The sequence below is a fragment of the Prionailurus bengalensis genome, chromosome D3, assembly GCF_016509475.1.
Source record: "Prionailurus bengalensis isolate Pbe53 chromosome D3, Fcat_Pben_1.1_paternal_pri, whole genome shotgun sequence".
NCBI classification, from domain to species: Eukaryota; Metazoa; Chordata; class Mammalia; order Carnivora; family Felidae; genus Prionailurus; species Prionailurus bengalensis.
The window spans coordinates 23544920-23565312 of NC_057356.1; the positions used below are offsets into that span (position 1 = coordinate 23544920).

Here is a 20393-nt window from a genome sequence, read left to right on the forward strand (position 1 = left end):
CTCTCTCTAAAATAAATAAACATTAAATAAATAAATAAATAAATAAATAAATAAATAGCTACACGTGGTCCTGCCTCTCCAAAGCGCACAGATCTTACATGTAAATGCCTGGCCTGGGTGCTGGGCTAACCCGCCCTCAGGGTCTAAAGGAGCCAGGAGGTAGACCTTACTTGACCAGTCTGTGTGTCCTGGAAAAAGCCTAACAAAGCAGATTGCCCTGGGCATGGTCCACACTCAACAAATTAACATGGTAGGCAGGAACAGAGTTTAATTCTATTTGCAGTGCCATTTATTCATTTATTTTTTAACAGTAGCAATTAACCAGTTACTCTGTGTGCTCAGCCCTGGACATACATACAATAGTAAGCAGCATGTGGCAGACCCCGGTCCTTAAGGAGTGTGCATTCTGCAAGCAATGCAGGTACAGACAGAGGCCAGCCGAGTAATAAAGGAATAGTCTGAGTGTTTCATTCCAAGGACAAATGAGTAAGAAATTATGGACATGGGATCAGTTATCCCATGTCTCTATTGTAGCTTTTCCCAAAGTACGTATCACAGGATGAGATTTTCTTGGTCAGGGTCCTTTGAGAAATGCTGCGCTTTCTAGAGTGACCCCTGATATCCACAGGGCACGTTAGTATGATAGAGGCCCAGGAATTCCCCAGGTTTTTGGATACAGAATCCTTTTGCAGCAACTTCTGTCAACATTCCCTCCCTTCTATGCGAGACGTTTTGGAACCCACTGCTCAGGGTGCCTGGGTGGCTCAGTCGGCTAAGTATCTGACTTCAGCTCAGGTCATGATCTCATGGCTTGCGAGTTCAAGCCCCATGTTGGGCTCTGTGCTGACAGCTCAAATCCTGGATCCTGCTTTGCAATCTGTATCTTCCTCTTTCTCTGCCCCTCTCCAGCCAGTGCTCACTCTCTCTCTCAAAAATAAATAAACATAAAAAAAATGGAACCCACTGCTCCATGGTGCATGGTATGCCAACGAGAGTGGAATATCACCCCTTATTATTCATTCCCTTGCTCTAAGGTACAGGTAGGAGGCTGGGGGATATGGCAGGGATCTACATTTTGAGCTGGAAAACAATTAGAAAGTTTATACACCGCAATTTAAATGAGATGGCTATTAGTATGAAAACATTCAGTTCCATAGTTCAACTTGGCAACTACTTAAGAGGTCCAACTCTGTGCCAGACACCTCAAGAAAGATACAAGCCAAGACCTTCTAGAAGTGTCTGTCATTATGCACTGGCTGTTGCCCTGGGAGAAGAGCTCTTGCTTGGCAAGGAGCAGGGTGAAGGTGTGGAGATCTCTTTTTACCCAAGAGAATGTTCACTTGTGGGTCTCCTCTGATACACTTATAGAGAGCAGTGTGACCTAAAGTGGCAGAAACCATTATTGCAGAGAATCCAAAATGGCACCAGGGCTTGGTTCCTATGATTTGGCATCAGCATTCTCCTTCAGTTTGGGTCCCCAAGTTCCATCTATGGCTATTCGCAAAGTGGAGCACACGGTCCTGGGCATCCGTGGGTCATTTCTTGCTCAGGCTGATATGGGTGCATGGCGTCTTGCCACAGGCCTACCCTTCATGCAATCCTTACTTTCCTACAACCTAGGCTCACAGGGGCCAAGTTAAACCTTTGCCCTCACCCCTACACTCAACTGCTTACCAAGTTTTGCTGATTCCATCTTCCAAATCCATCCATTGCTTTTCCATCCCCACTGATGCCACCCTGTCCAGGACACCAGACTTCTCATGTGAGTCACAACAACATTCTCCCTTGGGGGGCGTCTAGCCCATTCCCCCCCCCCCCCCCCCCCCCCCAGTGTAGTCTCTACCCAGCAGTAAAGGGACTCTTCTAAATCACAGCTCTGACCTGGACCACTCTCCTCGGATAACTGTGTTACTCTTAGGGAAAACCAGGACCGCTCCGCTGCTTATGGTAAACTCCACACTCCAACCCTGAGTCTAACTAGGCCGAGTTCTCACTAGTTCTCTGATGGCCTGTGTTCTCCATGCTGAGGAAGCTCTACCTCCCCAACACCAGCTAGCCTTTACCTCTTCTAATTCTTGGTCGACTTAGGTGTTATTCCCTTTACCCTGTTACTGCCTATGGCCTGATTGTGTCCCACTGTTGCAGCTCTTATGACATCACACTGCAATTGTTTACTCAAAGTGCCTCCTCACTAGAGGGCGGCCAATGTGTCAGACTTCTTTCCTGCTGAATTCCCAGAACCCAGCAAAGGGCCTGGCACAGGGTAAATGGCCAAAAAATGTTTGTTGATTAACCCAGAAAGATCAGCTTTTGCCCTCAGGGTTAGCATCAAACACCTAGGTCGCTGCTACTTCAAGCACAGACCGTAGCTCGCTGCTGGTCACCTCATCTCCGGTTTCCTTTGACTCAGATTGAGAAAGGTCTGCTCTCTACCACATCTTGGAACTCAAGATTCTGCGCATTTGAGACTTTCAGGATTTGGTTTATTAACTGTGTGCACATCCCCTGCTGCGGCATTTGCTGATGGGCCTCTTACTGGTGGTTAGTGCTAATGCAGCCATAGTTGTCTCTGGGCAACCGCGATCTCAGCCACTACAAGTGACGCTGCCTCAATGTGGATCTTTATCAGGCCCCAGGCCCCTGTGTGAGCACATCTCTGATGTCAAACCTCTTAGAAAACAAGCCCGTGCCCCTGCAATGTTTGTTCCTTCCACTCTCTGGAGGAAGGCAAGGTCCTTTAAAACTCTGACCAAGGGAAAACGCTCACCAAATGACTACCCTTGAGCAAACCCACAGGAAGAGATGGCAGGAGATACAGAGTTTTACAGCATCCTCCCATCATCACTCAGGGGACGCTGGCTTTTATTCAGCCTCAAAGACTGGTGAAACCTATGGAACATCCTGAAACAGGTGGAGACAGATGGCCTGTACCAATAGGGGCCTGTCTTGGGAAAGTGAGCAGATACCAGTCTGCCTTCCCCACCTGGTGCGAAGACCGGAAGCTTGGCTTTCCGGGGGAACCGGTGGCAGACTCCAAACTCCCCCACTCAGTGACAGCCTCTTTTGGGGGCAATGAGACCAAAGCACAGGCTTGAGAGGCACACCCGCCTAAGGCTTGAGCCTGGGGCAGATCATTGCCAGGAATGCAGGGTGCCAGGAACAAGTCCTGGGTATGGGGCCACTGCCGCAGGGCCTGCTCTGTGGTCGGAGAGGAACAGGGGCTGTGAACACCGATGGAGACCAACCACGCCTGACACCCACCGGTCTCTCCCTGCTGGTCCTACAGCCACCAAACAGCCACCGCTCCTTGGGTCCTTTTATGCCCCACCCTCCGGAGGCCACTGAGTGGTTTTTAAACCCTCCCTCCTCACTTTTTCCTTTCCTCCTCCCCCGTGTTCTTCGCTTGGCAGTGACCACCCAGGCACCAGGCTCTTGATCATTCTGGTCAGCTGCTGTTCCCTGAAGCATGAGTCACTGCTCTGACAGGGGATAGATACTCTTGCCAGGCAAGGGGGCTTGCAAGGCCCGTCTCACCCAGCGCCCTGTTTTCCTACAGAAACCTTTCGTTCCATAGGAAATGAGGTCACACACCAGAGCACATGGGTAACCGGTGAGAAAATGCTGGCGCCAAGAAGGGGGCGGGTGTCAGAAGTGTGGAGGGAGAGGACCCTAACACACAGGAACCACCAGACGAACCACCTGCTGCTCTGGGACAGCCCAGAGAGGAAGGGGTGCACCTAGCTTTAAAAAATAACCTGCTTTCTTTAAAGCATATGCAGCATAAATGATTTTACCAAGCCAAACTTGCAGGGAGAGTGGCTTATTCACTTTCATGATTTGGAGCTCCTAATCCACCGCCTAAAGGAGATCAACACACAAAACGGCCCCAGAGGGGTAAAGAGGGGCGGGGCGGGGCCGCCCGGGCAGCCAGGCAAGCTCACTTTCCGGGAGTGGGAGAGGAGGTGGGTGGGGGTGGTGGTGAGGGTGGGTGGCGCTGCTCTGCCCGCTCCACCCGACTCCTCGCTCCAGGGCTTGGCTGCAGCCCGGCCTGACCTTCCAGGTTTCGCTGGCAGGAGATCAAAGTGCCGAAGCCACAAACACAGCTCAGAACTCGGAGGCCCCGGCGGCCTCCCCCCAGGGTCCCCCCTTCCCTTCCACCCTCCAGCTTCAACCCCTGGCCCTGCTACTCCACGCCCTCCTTCAGAGTCCCTCCCCCTCCGCTTCCCCACGCCCCCCAGTCCTTCTCCCCACTCAGTAGGGCCGGCCTTTGGGGGCGGGCTCCCATCTGCCCTTCGCCGACCCTACCGGGCTGACCGCGCCCCTCCCCATCGGGAGAAGGTATTTCTCGCCTTAATTAAAGTCATTAAGCCTCCAAAGGCTCCTGCGGGCTGCTGGTTCTGAGCTCCAGAACGAGGAGGATGCATTTTAAGTCCTAGTTAAGATTATGCTGATCTATTTAGGAGGTATGTAGCAGCGAGAATTCAGCGGTTAAGTTAGTGGTTAAGGCTGCCTCCGTTTAAATAGTATTATTTATTCCCCAAATATGTAGCAGTCCCACTTAATTTCTCCTAATTAAAGGAATCATCAGAAAAGGCTGGAGTCCGTGGCCATGTCACGGCGCCATTGCACAGGTTGGTACCCTCTTCACAATCAGAAAATGCTGGGTTCAAACGGAAAATGCATTTCCCCAGATCTTAATCTTAAACATAGACATTTTACACCAGTTCCAAGAAACACAATGATTCTCTTTGTTTTCACACCTGACAAGGAGCACCCCAACCCAGGAAGCCTGTCCACACCCTCCTTTCCATGGCCACTGCTGGGTGAAGGGATGTTATGGAAAAATGTCTGCAGTCGGGTTGTTTGATGAGATGTCTATGCCTGGCAGAGAAACTTTTGGAAGAACTTGTTAGCTGCTATCTTGGGTTGAGTTTCCAGAAGTCCCACTTCAGGGCCAAATCTTACAAAGTCAACAACTAGAAAATTTAAACAGGACCACTCCCTTTTCTGCATATGACAGGTAACACTTGTTTAATAATCATTGGCAAGTTAATTGGGTGGCATATTTGGGCTTAACAAGGAACAACAGTGCCTACAAAGTCTGAAGACCCCACAGCCTCCCTTCTGTCTTGAGAGGTGGAGGGCAGAATCTTTGAGGGCTGAGGGCTGGGCTCCTGGCTACTGCAGCCATCAAGCAGGGCAGACTTGGTTCTCAACCTTGGCCCACTGAGGAGGCAACTGGGGAAGATTTAAAAAATACCCTGCCCCTAGAGATGATGATTTCATCTCTGTGGAATGGAGCCCCGGCAGCAATATTTTTCTAAAAGTTTCCTAGTTAGTTTTAAAATTCAGGTAGGGCTGAGAGCCACTGAGCTCCAAACTGCAGGAAGCCCCTGGGATGGCTGTCAAAAATGCACATTCTGGGGCCCCTCTTCGGATTCAGTTGGACTGGTGGAGGTCCAGAAGCTATCTAAACAGCACATGGGCAATACTTAACGATGGGGCAAAGGAAAAGTGTTAGCGAATTCCTGCATTAGGTGGTACACTGTTTGAAAAAACAAGATTACTCTGATTATATGATTTTCTTATTTGTACTAAGAGGAAGAGAACCTGAATGAAAGAATGTTTGCATGCCTGAGGCAGGCTTGCTCCTAACATTGGAGGGAGTTGGGACAAGATCCAACAAACCACGAAACAAAATATATGCTACCCTTCTATCTTTATGTACACCTTCATAAAGATCCGAAAGGTCACGTTCAACTGAGATTTCTCTAACTCCCTGGAGTTCCTCATCAGAACATGTCATTGTGGAGAAAGCCAACTCCTGACCCACCTTGCATTTCAAGAGGACTTGTACAATTGGGCATAAACACCCCAGCCTCGAGGCTAAGGTCTGTCTATCCTCCTTGGGAAGAGGGGTAGGATCCCAGGGGAGTCGGCTCCCAGGAGGATGGTCCTGGACAAGAGGTCTGCCAGGTGCCGGAAGCCAGCACTGGCTCATCTTGGGGAATTTGGGATCCCGGGAATGGTTTATAGAAGGGGGTTTCCCTTGGACTCTTCACCCAGTGGCCAGAAGCTTCAGAAGCAGGGCCTTTATTGCCTGGTCTCAGGACAGTACTGGCCCAAAGCATCAGACTCCAAGAGGGAAAAGTGAGCAAAGCACCTATTATGCACCAGACAAGGCAGTAGGTGCTTTCAAATGGCATGCAACTCTGTAGTCAAGGGAGTGTTGACTCCCATTTTATAGCTAGAGGCTCAGAGGTGACCTCACAAAGCCACGAAGTAGAGAGGTGACATGTGACCTCATCCTCTCTGTAATCCCAGGCTACAGAAATACTGTGGTTATCCTAGGGCTTTCCATAATCAAGCGTGATAGAAATGTGTGCACATATATCAACATGAATGCTGAATCTCTAAGTATTCCATTAATAGCTTATGTAAGTATTGTATTTCCCAATCTTACAAGGCATCCAGATAGCTCTTACCTAACCCATTTGGACTCCCTCATCTTTAAAACTCTCTTTACAAATGTCATGCAGCTCATATAGTCAACGTAAAGAGAGGTGGCAGGGTGGAAAATTCTACTGTTGTACAGGGTTAGCTGCTTGAAAGCTCATGTTTTTTTTCTCAGAGGGGCTATTTCTTATTGCCATTCTAGTCAACGCGAGCTCCCAAACAATACAACTTTTACTCTGTACACTTCTTAAAGATCTACCAAGGTGGTTCCAAAATGGTTCCCCATGTGCCCTGTCACATTGTGTCCTTGAATCTGTGACTTGGTATCAGTAGAATTTAGGAATGATATGGCTCCATTGTCTCTCAACTTCACACCAGAATCACTTAAAACAGCAAGAGAACCAAACCCCTCTCTCTAGAGAAGGGCAGAGTCCCAACCCCCTCACCCTGAGTCACACCAGTCTTATCTGGGAGCAGTCAGTTTGATGACACCCCCGACGAAGGTGGCCTCGAGGAAGAACACAGCCTGAAGGTGACCCGTGAATGGACGGGGCGATCAGGGAAGGGGCAAGGGCAGGGGGAGGAGCTGTCACCTCACACAGCTCGGGCTGAAATCCTGGCTCACCTTGCCAGCGTTGTGAGCAAGACTGCGGGCAGACTTGACAACCTTTCTGTGCTTCCTCCATCTGTTCAATGCGGATCATGCTAACAGGACGTATTATCACGATTGTTGAGAGAGGTCAGGAGACTAGATGAGAAGATGCCAGTCGACTGGCAAGTGCTGAGATGCATGCACTATGTGTATCTCCTGTGGGCACCTGGCCCCTCCCTTGACTGTTTGCATACAGGATTCTTCTCTCCAGGAGAGAGAGCCCAGTTCCCAGACAGAGCGGCAGGCAGAGTCACAGAGACTCCACCTCTGAAAGGTTCTGGAAGTCGATGTGTCTCTGCCGCGCATCACATACACACAGGAACGTCACAGTTGGGGGCAAGAAATGATGCCATGGCACAAAGCAGGAGGAAGGCGGTCAGACGCCCAGGGGCATACTGGGATATCCTGGGGAGCTATTTAAAAATATCGGGGCCCAGCCCTCCCCAGAGACTGAGGGGCACTGGGCTGGAGGTGGACCTGGCCTCCGGAGGTTTGAAAGCTCTCTGGGTTGATCTGTAGGCATAGCTAAGATAAATAACCACAGGGACCAAGACCCTAAGGAGGTCAGAGGAGAGACGGTGGCAGGGAGTGTGCTTAACTCCCAACTCATCATTCCTTCCCAGAACTGCCAGATTCCTTTCTCAGTTATACTATTTGGTTTCTAGAAACCCACTTACGCTATCTTACCTCAGACTTAACAAGAAGAATGTACTTCAAGGCAATCAACAATTGAGCTTCCTGTGATCTGGCTCTGGGAATGAGACCTCCCTCTCCCAACGCAGAAGTCTGGGTCCTTCACAGTCAAAGGTCTCAGAGGCGGTGACTATCACAAGCCCCTAGACTGGCACCTGGAATCCGGCAGGCAGCAAATGCTGTGGGGAGGGGCCGTGGGCACAAGAGCCAGTCTCTATCCCATATGGGGCAAGCTTTTGGGGTTCACAGTAGAGGTTCTCCTAGCTCCTTAGGTCCAGACCTTTGGCTTCTACTCCTCAGGGGTCCCAGGACCTCAAACAGGGGTCTCTACCCCCTGGCAGGACAGAGCCACAGAATGCAAGTTCCAGAAGTGTCCTCTGAGATAACAACATGATAAAAGTTCTGAAAGATATGAATTCCAGGGACACCATTTTCAAGTTGAAGTCCCATTTTTCTTCACAAAACACATCCTTTCTTGAACTAAAGCCCTCAAACACACTCTGGGCTGAGTTAGCCAAGTCACAGAACTTGGATGCCAACTGCCCAGCTAACATCCACGTCTCTGCCAGTAAATGATGACAGCATTTGCTATTAGGAACAATTCTAGTGACACGGGCTGGGAGTGTGGAGAGGAGATACCAGATGTAACAGCTGAGATCACGGGTTAGTCTGTAAAACAGAACAGGAGTTAAACCCAGGAAGGCCTTGTTTTAATGTCTGAAAAAAAGAACAAGTCCTATAGTCATATCTCTATAGGCCAACAAGCTGAAGGCCATGAAAACTATACTCTTATTTCTTCCAAATGCATTCTAGTCCTGGTGCTTAAGTCACCACAATGGTGGTGATGATGGAAGGGGAAGGAGAAAAGCTGACCCAGGCACCAAGGTGGCCTTCCTCAGGCCAAGAACGGACAGGAGGTGAAGGGAAAAGATGCTGTTGGGCACCCCCCAGGGGCAGCAGCTATAGTACTTCCTGCTTCCTGTTTGAAGTCCCATCCATGTCCCTCTGTTTGGGCTACAAAGCAATATGGGGAGCGCAGTCCTTGCCTGTGCAGAGCTTAGAGAAATGGAGCTACCCCGTTTCTAGCAAGGGAAACAAATGAATCCAGAGCTCAACAGTGTGGGGACACCTTGAAGGGTGCTCAAATCAGGTCTGGAATAGATGAGCTTGGATGTGGATGTGGATGTTACGGGGCTGGTGTGGTCAGGAAGTACTTCATGGAGACCAAGCTGCCCAAATGAAGAAGGGAAGGCTGGCCAGGAGCTGGGCACACAAGGTGCTGGCTGAGGCTCGCAGACCCTACAGATACACCAAGGACCAAGAAGGGAAGAGGTTCACAAAAGGCAATGCTTGGTTACACGGGGACTATCCATTACAGTCCACGCACAAGGCCACAGTGTAAACACTGGCCACCATTTATTAACTAGCCTTTCTCTCGGTGGCAGTCAGCATGCCCCCAGGTTAGTTTCTGGTATACAACACAGCATTCACACACAGCCCCTATGGTTTACTAACACTTCTGGATCACTGCCCAAAATTCCATTTTCTCTGGAAAGGGTTCCCTGACCCCTGCAAATAAGGTTCATTTGGGTGGCTAGGTACTTCCAGACAAAAAACCTAATGTGACTGTCTTTCCTACGGTTTATTCATTTAACACATACTTGTTGAACCCCTACCATAATGGTACCATCGTATGCTGAAAAGACCCATCCTAAGAGATCTAGTCCTTCTTCTCAAGGAGAGCCACTAATCACACTAGGGACCATATGCACAGCAAGAAATACTCCTTAAATGGAAGAAAAGAGAGAGGAGGAGGAGGAGGAGGAGGAGGAGGAGGAGGAGGAGGAGGAGGAAAAATGGTGCCTGCTGACAGGGTCCTCGTGTCTCCACTTTATGTCAGACCTCACTTACCACTCGGTGGACGGCACACCTCAGCATGCTGCCTCAGAATCCTTGCACAGCAAATTCTAGAACATCTATTCCATACGAACACTCATATCCAACTATAAATATAGGGGCAATTATTGTTTCAAGAAAGCAGATTAGTTTTAAAGTATAGTTGGATAAACTTTAACAGTGCAGAAAATTGAAAAACCCAGTTAAAGACTTTAAAAGTCCTTAGGATGAAAGAGGAGAAAGGGACCATGAGCCACAGAAGGTGGAGTTGGGCTGGATCGCTTCCTTTGGTCAATAACAGGTCTATGACTGTGTCATTAAGAAAAGGACTTCTTGCAAAGGAACAGCTTAATCCCAGGAAAAGGAAAGAGTAAAAAGGTTACATTAAGGGAATCAGGGATAATCTCTATCAATTACCCAGAGCCTTTCCTGTTGGGGAAGTCTCAAAAGAAGAACAGGAAAAGAGCTGGGTCATGATCCAGGTGCTTACGCTTTGTTTTATGATCCAGGAGTTTGGCAGTCTGGTTTCTGGGGGAGTGGAGAGAGCTAAAACGGCAAGTGCTCCGTAACCCCCCAAACAAGCAGATTGTTACAGAATATGGCAGTGTTGGCTCGACAGGAACCCAACTATGGCAGGCACGGGGGACCGGCTGGCATCATTCTGAGGCTAAACAAGTCCAACTGCATACCCTCCAGCATCTGGGACGTTCGAAAAGACCAGTGAGCCAAATCCAGAGAGAGAGAGAGCAAGCCTGCTTCCTGGCCCCCGAAGCCAATGAGGCCCAGCTGAAGAGTCACTGCAGTCCTCATACAGAGGGACAGAAGGGGCCTGTTAGGCAATAGTGACCTCAACTATGGTCCATCAGAATCGATTAAGTGCCTCTCAGTCCTGGAATGGGATTAAAGAGCACCTAGTCCCACATCCTCGATTTGCAAAGGATACAGTGACTTCCCGAGGTCAGAGAATGCTGGCAGCAGTGGAGGGCGTTCAACTTAGAGCCGACTGCATCCTGTCAACCCTGCCCCATACTTCTTTAGCGTCCATTAAGTTTTGCCATGTCCAAGTTTTTCTTTTTGGGGAATAATCAAAACTTAGGGGCATCCAATGTTAGTTTTCCAAAAATAACGGAAAGATATATTTAACTAGCACCCATTACTAAGAACATAAATATTTTGCGTATTATTTTAAGCAGTTGTTACTAGAACGTTCCTGTGCCGAGAGATCTGAAGCCAAGCACTTACGGAGAGGATTATTAAAAAACTGACCTGTGAAAGGAAGAAGGCTTGATTATAATGGACTTGCTAGCAGACAGGTGTACAGGAGTTTAGAAAGGAGGCGGAGTCTTGAAAAGAAGTATAAATTCAGATAATTCCAAATGTACTGAGTTCACTGTCCAGGTGAGTCCTTTTGAATAATAACAGAAGCCCCTAAGTGTTCCCCCCTATGCTGGGATTAGGACATCTGCCTAATTCAAACTTCTAAAACACAGAGTGGCACAGAGCACCCAGCCCCTGTGACTGTGCTGTTCACACCACACATACAGATAGCCCCATTCTCGTGATGTCATGCAGATATGCTACATTAAGATATGATGATAGACCAGGACCAGCCAAGACTAAGAAATATTCAGCGTCCCCAAACCCCGAGCCCTACTTGGGTCCCAGCTTGGAGAGAAAGTGTGCCCAGGATCAGGGCCTGACAGTCAAGAGGAGGTTAGGTTGGGGGGTCACATTAACATCTAACAGATGAAGTTACAGATTAACTCGTCACTGGTATTGGTTGGTTAATGTACAATTTTGTAGGCAACTTCAATAGTCCTGGCCCAAGTTCAGAGTTAAAAAAAAAAAAAAAAAAAGGCAGTGTGCCCTTTTCTCATTTAGAATTTAAAAAGTGATGGGAAGGAATAAACAGATACATACAACCAACACGAAAAAATCTCAAAGTAATTATGCTGAGTGAAAGAAATGAGGTTAAAGAGTACATATTTGCATGAGTGCATTCATATAAAACTCTATAAAATTCAAACTAATCTACAGTAGGAGAAAGCAAATAATGGTTACCTGGGGATTGGGGAGGAACAGAGGGGAGGGGTGGGAGGGCCTCCAAGGGGCAGGAGGGAGCTTTTTGGAATGATAGAGTACATTGACTGTGGTGATGGTTTCATGACGGGGGTGTGTGTGTATGTGAAAACTTATCAAATTATACACTTTATTATTTTTTTTATCAAGAATTTATAACATCCATTTTTAAAAGTTTATTTATTTATTTTGAGAGAGACAGAGAGAAAGAGAGCATGAGCAGGGCAGGGGCAGAGAGAGAGAGACAGACAGACAGAATCCCAAGCAGACTCTGCACTGTCAGCGTGGAGCAGGATATGGGGCTTGTATTCACAAACCGTGAGATCGTGACCTGAGCTGAAACCAAGAGTCGGACGCTTAACTGACTGAGCCACCTAGGCACCCCTACACTTTATTATTTTTTTAAGGTTTGTTTATTTTTGAGAGAGAGGGAGCGAGAGCACGAGTGGGGGCGGGGGACAGAGAAAGAGAGGGACAGAGAATCCGAAGTGGGCTCCTTGCTGACAGCAGAGAGCCCAGTGTGGGGCTTGAACTCAGGAACCGTGAGATCATGACCTGAGCGGAAGTCAGACGCTTAGCTGACTGAGCCACCCAGATAGGTGCCCCTCAAACTATACACTTTAAATATGTCCTGCTTATTCTAGGTCTATTATACTTTAATATAGAACTTTAAAAAAAAAATAGGTGGGGGGAAGAATCCACAGATATTTTTTCCCATGATTCCTCTAACTTCTTAAAAGTAAAATTTTAATGACACAAAGAACTCTTTACCACGTGATGCTGGCAATTTTAGCTAATATAGGTAAATTCTAAAGCTGGTCTAAAAAACTATCCAGACTGAGGCAGATAATACCTCCTTCTGATACTCTAAAACTGTCTTCAGTATTCTAAAACCAGTCCCTCTCTAAGCTGGGTGAATGGGAAAGGGAGACTGGTAGCACAGTGCCCGCATGGACTCTGGGAAGCAGGCAGATCCCAGGTCAGTATCCATGAGAGAATATTACCTTAACACAAAGATGATCAGGACTGCGTGCGTGTGTGTGTGTGTGCATGCGTGCGTGTGTGCGTGTGCGTGTCTCTCTCTCTCTCTCTCTCTCTCTCTGCAGTTGCTACTGCTGCCCACAGTTGGGGGAACCAGTGGCCTGAGGGCTTTTTTTTTTTTTTTTAATTCACGGTTCTCTTACTAAATTGATGCCCTTAGGCAAGTCACTTCATATCTGATCCTCAGTTTCCTGATCTGTAGAACTGGAACAGTGGTAGGACTTTATTAGGTTGTTGAAGGGATCAAATAGTTCAGAGGTATAAAGCGCTTGGCATAGTTTGGGCACATGGCAGGTGCCAATGGCAGCTGTGATTACTGTTCAATGATCTAGTCCTAAATGAGTAACAGCACTAAAAGATATTGGTTGTTGCCAATCGGACAAAGGCTGCTTTTTTTTTTTTTAATATTTTTTCAATGTTTATTTATTTTTGAGAGAGGCAGAGACAGAATGCAAGTGAGTTAAGGACAGAGACAGAGGGAGACACAGAATCCAAAGCAGGCTCCAGGCTCCGAGCTGCCAGCACAGAGACCAACGCAGGGCCCGAACCCACGAACCGTGAGATCATGAGCTGAGCCGAAGTTCGATGCTCAACCGACTGAGCCCCCCAGGCACCCCTGGACAAAGCTGCTTTGAGAGAGGGAACTTATGTTTGAGTTTTGAACCGGATATATGAACTGTCTTTAGTAATTGCTTTATTTAGCTTGATGCCATGAATACGAGTGTCATTGTTGTCCCCTCCACTTGGGCTTTTGTTTAGAGCTGAACTGAAACAAATATCCTCCATAATTAGATGGGTCATCAGAATTTAAACTGCTCCACTGTGATCTTCAATCCTTCCTGGCTCAATTGAGTGTTACACCAAAGTATCAAATAGCTCCTCCTGCCAAGAGTTACAAGAAATTCACACCTGTCAGGGTAGACTGAAAAAAATGGGCACAATACTTCTCCTTTCAAGAGGTGGAGCTTATTTGGAGTCACTGGGTGGCTGTGGGTTAAACGTCTGACTCTAGACTTCGGCTGTCATGATCACATGATTCATGGGTTCAAGCCCCACATCGGGCTCTGCATTGACAGTACAGAGCTTGGGATTCTCTCTTACTGCCCCTCCCCTGATCCCTCTCTCTCTCAAATAAATAAACTTAAAAAAAAAAAAAAAAAGAAAGAAAAAGAAAAAGTGGAGCATCTTTTTTGGTCCTTGAATCTGGGTTTGGTCATGTGGTTTGCTTTGCCCAATGGTTCATTAGCAAACATGATGCATGCAGAGGCTTGGTAAGTGCCTGTGCCTGGGGCTTGCCCTCTTTTGCTGCTGGAAACCCTTAGACTATCATGCGAAGAAGTCTGAGCTAGCCTCCTCGGTGAGGAGAGACCACATGTCACGAGGGCTCAACTGTTCCAAGTGAGGCCCTAACGAACCACCAGCAGACCAGAGAGCGAGCAAACTGGCTCAGACCAGAAGAACTGCTCAGCTGACCCACAGAATCAAGAACAAATGAAAATGATTGCTGCTTTTAAGACACTAAGCTTCAGGGCAGTTTGTTACGCAGCCAAACTCAGACAACACACACACCTGTGCTGAATGAATGCTTCACAGGGTCATGTCACCTCACCCAGGCTGTCCTCCGTGCCGTTCCACAACCCTGTTGACGTGGATTTGTGCGCGTGAAACTGCTTCTCCTTCTCTATATCCAGGTTCCATTTGCTGACATGGTCCCTGCTTGCCTCTGGAAATTTCCAGACACTAAGATCCTGCTTATATATACACTTGTCTCAACTCCTCCTCAGTCTCTTTTTTTGATTTCCCCCTCTCCTCATCCCTTACTTTAAGTTTTCCTTGGAGTCGCGTGCTGGCCCCCTTTTCCTAGTCCACTCTCTTCCTAAACAAGCTCACTCAGGCTCTTGGTTTGAACCTACACTCCCACCTAATGGCTTCACAAACGTCATCTCCAATCCTGACCCTTTTCTTGAATTCCAGGACTCCAATTCAGCACAGTTGAAACGGGTCACCAAGTTTTTCTCAAACCTGCACCACTTGACTCACACTAACGGACCTGTCATCATGGGATCCCACACCCTTCTTTCCCCCCTCCACATCCAGGTCGCTCAGATCCACCCTCCACAGATGACCCGCAAGTAGGCTCTCTCCTTTCACCTCCCTGTTTCCAGTCTTTTTTCCAGTCCATCCCATACATAATGCCAAGAGTTACCTTCTTGCCTTTTTCAGAGTCAAGTCCCAACTCCTTACCTTAATGTCCAAGAATCAGCTTAGTTTAGACACAGTCTACCTGGCCTAACCCCTCTCCCACTGCCTGCCTCCAAGCACTGTGTGCTCCAGCCACACAGTTGCCTATTTCTGAAAAATCAAGACACCCAATAACCTTTTTGCTTTTACCTTAATTGCTCTCCTGGACCTTTCTTTACCTCTCAACGCCCTTCTCATGCAAGGACCCACCTAAAAGCCTTTCTGTGCAAAGCCTTGCCCAAGTTCTCCAGAACCATCTCTATACCACTGTAGCCTCCATGTGAACCCCTCTTATGAACCCTCACTTCACTCCCCCTGGTTGATGGGAATATAAGCATCCTGTTTTCACGTCCCATAGGCCTAACATGGCCACGTGCACAGGAAAGCCCTGCTCTACCCTTGTTTTCTTACCATAACAAAAAAATCACGGCATCCCCTTTCCATTCTCAAACGTGTGCTAACTTTGAATGACAATATGGTTACCCTACTTTGGTCTCACAGTGCTTGACACAGATCAGAGGCATAAAAGCCTGCTAATCCAACCCATTTTGGATCGTTCTTCGTATTTATTGTTTGACTGTCAGACAACATTGATCTGTGCTCACACTTGATTCACTCAGCCTTCCAGAGACAACCCTGGTGGTGGTACTCTACCAGCAGCTTAAGATCGTACAATGGAGATCACAAACTCTGCCCACAGAGGCCAGGCGTAAGACCGATGGCCGTGGATACGCTGCCGTGGTGTGAGGGGAACAGCAGCACGGTGGGGTCTGTGGCAGGCGAGACCACACACGCCTGTCTGGTGGGAGCAGCTGGCACACGGCTCAGGCCGTCTTCACCAGAGGAGTGGGGCACCAGTGCTGCCAGGTCTTCTGACTTTCCAAGGAGGTAGAAATGTGGATTTTTAAACCTTCCAATTGAAGTGTTGGCAACTGATTTATACTTCGAACACAGAGCAGGTGTACTCTGAATAGCCAATGCCTCACATCTTCAGTCTCCAGCAAACCCACAGATTTCTGCCTGGAAAACGCCCCACCTTCAGGAATGGAAATAAATGAATGGGCTCCAGAGGTGGGGCTGAGTCTGTCTCTGCCACCCATCAGTTCGGCCACAAAGATCATCTATGGGGGCAGAGCACCACTATCTCAGTTTGTTTAGAATAAAGGGGTCAGACCCCCTTTCTTTCTAGGTGTTGGTTTCCTTTCCCATTTCCAGTCTCTTAGATGAAAACGTGTGGCAGAGGTGGCCTTACTGCCCCACACTGGGCACACCCCCGAGGACGCTATGGGGAGCTTCACATGGGAAGGAAGTTTCTCCAGCTGAAGTCACAATGCTCTGATACAGCAGCCCCACTCTGCTCTCTGCTCACTACAACCTAAGCCAGCCCTCGCTCAGACGGGACAAACTCTTTAAATCAGAATATGTAAACATCTCATTTGAAACTCCCTGGTTAATCAGTAATCACTCTTAAATACTAAGAGGTCACTCTCATATTAAGGAACAAATACACTTCTGTTTCTATCGCCTCTAACAGGTAATTTACAAAAATCCCTAACTTCAAGCTCTATCTCAAGTCTCATTAAATTACCTCTTAAATTTAAGTCCCTTAAATTAACCTTCACTGAACAAGTGGAAGGATGGCCTCATTTCAGGCTTTTCCTACTGTAATTATTCAGTGTTACCAAGACTTTACTGAGTAGAACAAACACAGGAAGTGGGTTCTGGTATAACCTTTTATTTGCTAGAGCTCCCACCCTTTGCCCTAGCAAAGCCTTGTTTTCGGATTCACTTTTTTCTGAAGAGAAAGTTCTCTAACGCATTACAACCTATCTCCACACGTTCATCTTCCTTAGGTGATACCTAAGGACAGTGAAATACCACTTCACTGTCCCAAATGCACCTGTCACGGGCTGGGAGGGCACTTTGTTGGTCTAGTCTCTAGGTTTTCATGCAAACAGGAGGTCAATGCACTGGGAAGATCTGCATGAACTGTGACGACGACCTTTGCCAGTAGAGACATCACTTAGTACTGATCAGTTGACCTCTTGCAACATTATTTAGTTCGGAGTATAAGATGCAACCCTTATCAGCCAAGCCAGGTTTAGTTTTAATCAGTTGTTCCTCCCACCCCCCTTTCCTTCCTTCCCTTCTTAAAGCCACTGGGAGAGGGAAAGAACAAGTCTGGAAGAAAGGATATCAACCCAAAGCAATACTTCAAAACCCGATTGCGATTACACTTTGGATTTCTTTTTATTATGCTTTAGATTTCTTAGGCTACAACTAAGCATTAAAAAAAACCAAAACATCAAATGGTAAGTTTTAGGCACTTATTAGAATAAAGATTTTGCGTACACATCCTTTTACATCACACAGCATATTACATAGCTTTCAGAGGGTTTAAAAGCATTTGTCACAAAGTAGTCAAGTAGATGATATTTAACAAGAGACCTAAAATAAGCAGTTAACTTTCTGTAAGACTTGAGTGTCCCCATTTTATTACTTGCTGGTTACCTCTGCATCCTCTCTACTGACTGTGAGCTCCACGAGGGTGGGGACTCGTCTATTAGTGTCATGCCTGGATCAGCAACATCCAGCACACAGCCTGGGAGATAGGAGCTGCCTAGTGAACATTATGAGTGAATTCCAAAGATGTATTCTGTTCTACGCTAAACTACAAAAAGGGGCTACTTGGAATCGATCTCACTGAACTCCCTGCACAGCCGGGAGCCTGGGGCATCTCTGCTTCTTATCAAGTGAGAGGGCTGCAGTAAGATGGTCTGCAAGCTCTCATCCCCACCACGGGCAGTTCTGGGCACGGCTGCTGCTGAACTGCCCTTGGTTCAGGGATCCCATAAACATCAGCAATCACATCATCCCAGCCTGCCTCACAGCTAAAGCAGGCCAGCGGCTACTGCTACTGGGGGAAACTGCTGAGGGTGTGTAGGGCATTAGGAAATGACTTCAGATAACTGAGTGACATCAAAGATGCCACTACTATTAATTGCCTTGTTAAACAAAAACAAAAACAAAAACAAAAACAAAGGATATTAAAAAGAAGGGGAGGCACAATCAAAAGTGGGAAAAAAACAGTGGTAATTAGAGTGACGCTTCTCAGCTCTTCCTAGGGGCAAGATCTGGGCTTGGATCCTCACTGTTGTCACAGGAGCACTTGGGGTGTCTATATGACTTTACAGCAACCTGGAAATGACCACTGAAGAAAAAAAAAATAGGGCAAAGATGTTTAGGGAACAAAAATTAAGACTTTTGCACTGTTTTTTTTTTCTGAGCATGGAGATACTCTTAACATTATTTTTTTTAGTTGTTTTTTTTTTTTTTAAGTTTATTTTGAGAGAGAGAGATAGAGAGAGTGAGCAGGGGAGGGGGAAGAGAGAGAGAAAATCCCAAGCAGGCTCTGCACCATCAGAATGGAACGCAACATGGGGCTCAAACCCATGAACTGTGAGATCATGACCTGAGCCAAAACCAAGAGTCGGTTGCCTAACCGAATAAGCCACCCAGGCGCCCCTATTCTTAACATTATTAACAATGTTTGGCTGTCCTAGTAAAGACTACCATCAAAATTCTGTAATGCCTGTGGTTGCTTATGGAAGAGAATGGTGTATGCTCTGATCCAGGCCCCCCAGGCCCGCCCCGCCGAGGTCCTCATGCTAATGTAGTAAAGAAGCATTGCCATAAATCTAGTATTATTCAATTTACTCCATATCATCATGCTTATGGCCTACAATCTAAAAATCTGTGACAGATTTCAGTTCTTGACATCTGAGTTCCTTTGCAAATCCACTGTCATTACAAGTTTAGCAGGCAACCATCCAAGTTGTTCTTCAGGTACAAGGTGACATGCAAATGATCAGCTCTCTCCTCGCCCTTTCAGTTTGATACAGCTTTAAATTAGCTATGAGTAGTATAACCTGGCAAAGATCTGCCAGAACAACAAAGGTAGAGTTGCTATCACCTTCTGCCATGTAAGCACCACACCTTCCCAAAGAACAGACTAAATCAAGGGCATGATGGTTAAGGTTTTCTTTGGTCTTATCTTTTTAAAAGGATCAACGTGGCATCTAAAAACTCAGTTTTCTTTTTATTTGTGGATCTACCTGTTGCCCAATGACTTCAGTTTTTTGTTTTTTGTTTTGACAGAGAGGGAGAAAGTGAGCGAGGGGCAGAGAGAGAAAGAGAATCTCAGGAGAGGCAGAGAGAGAGGGAGGAAGAGAGAGAGAGAGGGAAGAAGAGAGACAGGAAAGAAGAGAGAGAGGGAAGGAGAGAGAGAGAGAGAAGGAGAAACAGAGAGAGAGAGAGAGAGAGAGAGAGAGAAGTGGGGCTCACTTGAAGCGGGGTCGATGCAGGGCTCAAACTCATCAACCATGAGACCATGACCTGAGCCAAATCCGACGCTTAACTGACTGAGCCACCCAGCTGCCCTTTAAGTAGTTTCTCCAAGCACCACTGAAAAGCAAACCAAGAAGGAGAAATTGGAACAGGGACAGTTAGTAACAGTGGGGTCACAGCACTTCACGGTCCTCGTTTTGCCAGGCAGCAAACAGATCGGGCCATTTTTCTCCAGCAGGCTGCAGTGGCCTAACCACAAGCACAGAGCTGAAAACGAAACATCTTGGGATTCCCTGAAACCTAACTTTAGACAGTATGAGCAAGCTGAGGACTTCTGGGAAAGAAGTGCAGCGGACACACGCGTCCGGCACATGACAAGCAGGAATGGGTGGCTCCCCACCAGTGGCAGGGGGGCAGGAGGGGGCGGGTGTAGACTACTGGTTAGGAATCTCTCAGTCTGCCCTTTCACGTACGCAGAAATGGAACAACCACCATCTGTAGGCTCAACTTCTATGTTCAAAGGACAGAAGTGATGAAAGAAGTGAGAAAGAAGAAACAAGGTGGTCTGGGAAGAGCAGGTCTGAAGTTAACTTGGGGTCTGGACAGACTTGGTGGCTGCGGCTAAGTCTCTTCCTCTGAGATTCCGTGCATTCATCTGACAGTATCAACCAGCTCACAGACTTGGGAACATAAATAGTAAAGAAGACTCTGGACAAGCCCAGCCTGGGGCTCAACGTGGAGCATAATGGTTCAGGAGGAGCATCCTTCCTATAGGTGACTCAAACATGTGCAATTTCCCCTCACAGATTCTTGAAGCCATTTAGGCACGAGCGTCCTGTACCAGCACTGAACTTCATGACAAAGAAGTTAACAGCCCTCAGTAACAGTAGTGCATAGAGTACTTGGGCAGACGAAATTCTCATGCCTCCCTCCCACGCTTACCACGTGAAGGGCGACGGTTGCCTCAAGGAACAACTGTCCTGAAAGG

The 20393-nt window shown here is 47.4% G+C and overlaps 1 protein-coding gene and 1 long non-coding RNA gene across 2 annotated transcripts in view; one reads left to right on the top strand and one right to left on the bottom strand.

The window, feature by feature from the left end:
- The window catches only part of ZNRF3 (zinc and ring finger 3), a 158222-nt gene that overhangs the window by 18457 nt on the left and 119372 nt on the right, over window positions 1–20393 (bottom strand).
- Window positions 6338–11078, top strand: LOC122470425. The gene is made up of 2 exons (XR_006293910.1): window positions 6338–6437; window positions 7801–11078. It is a non-coding gene; the product is annotated as an uncharacterized LOC122470425 (long non-coding RNA).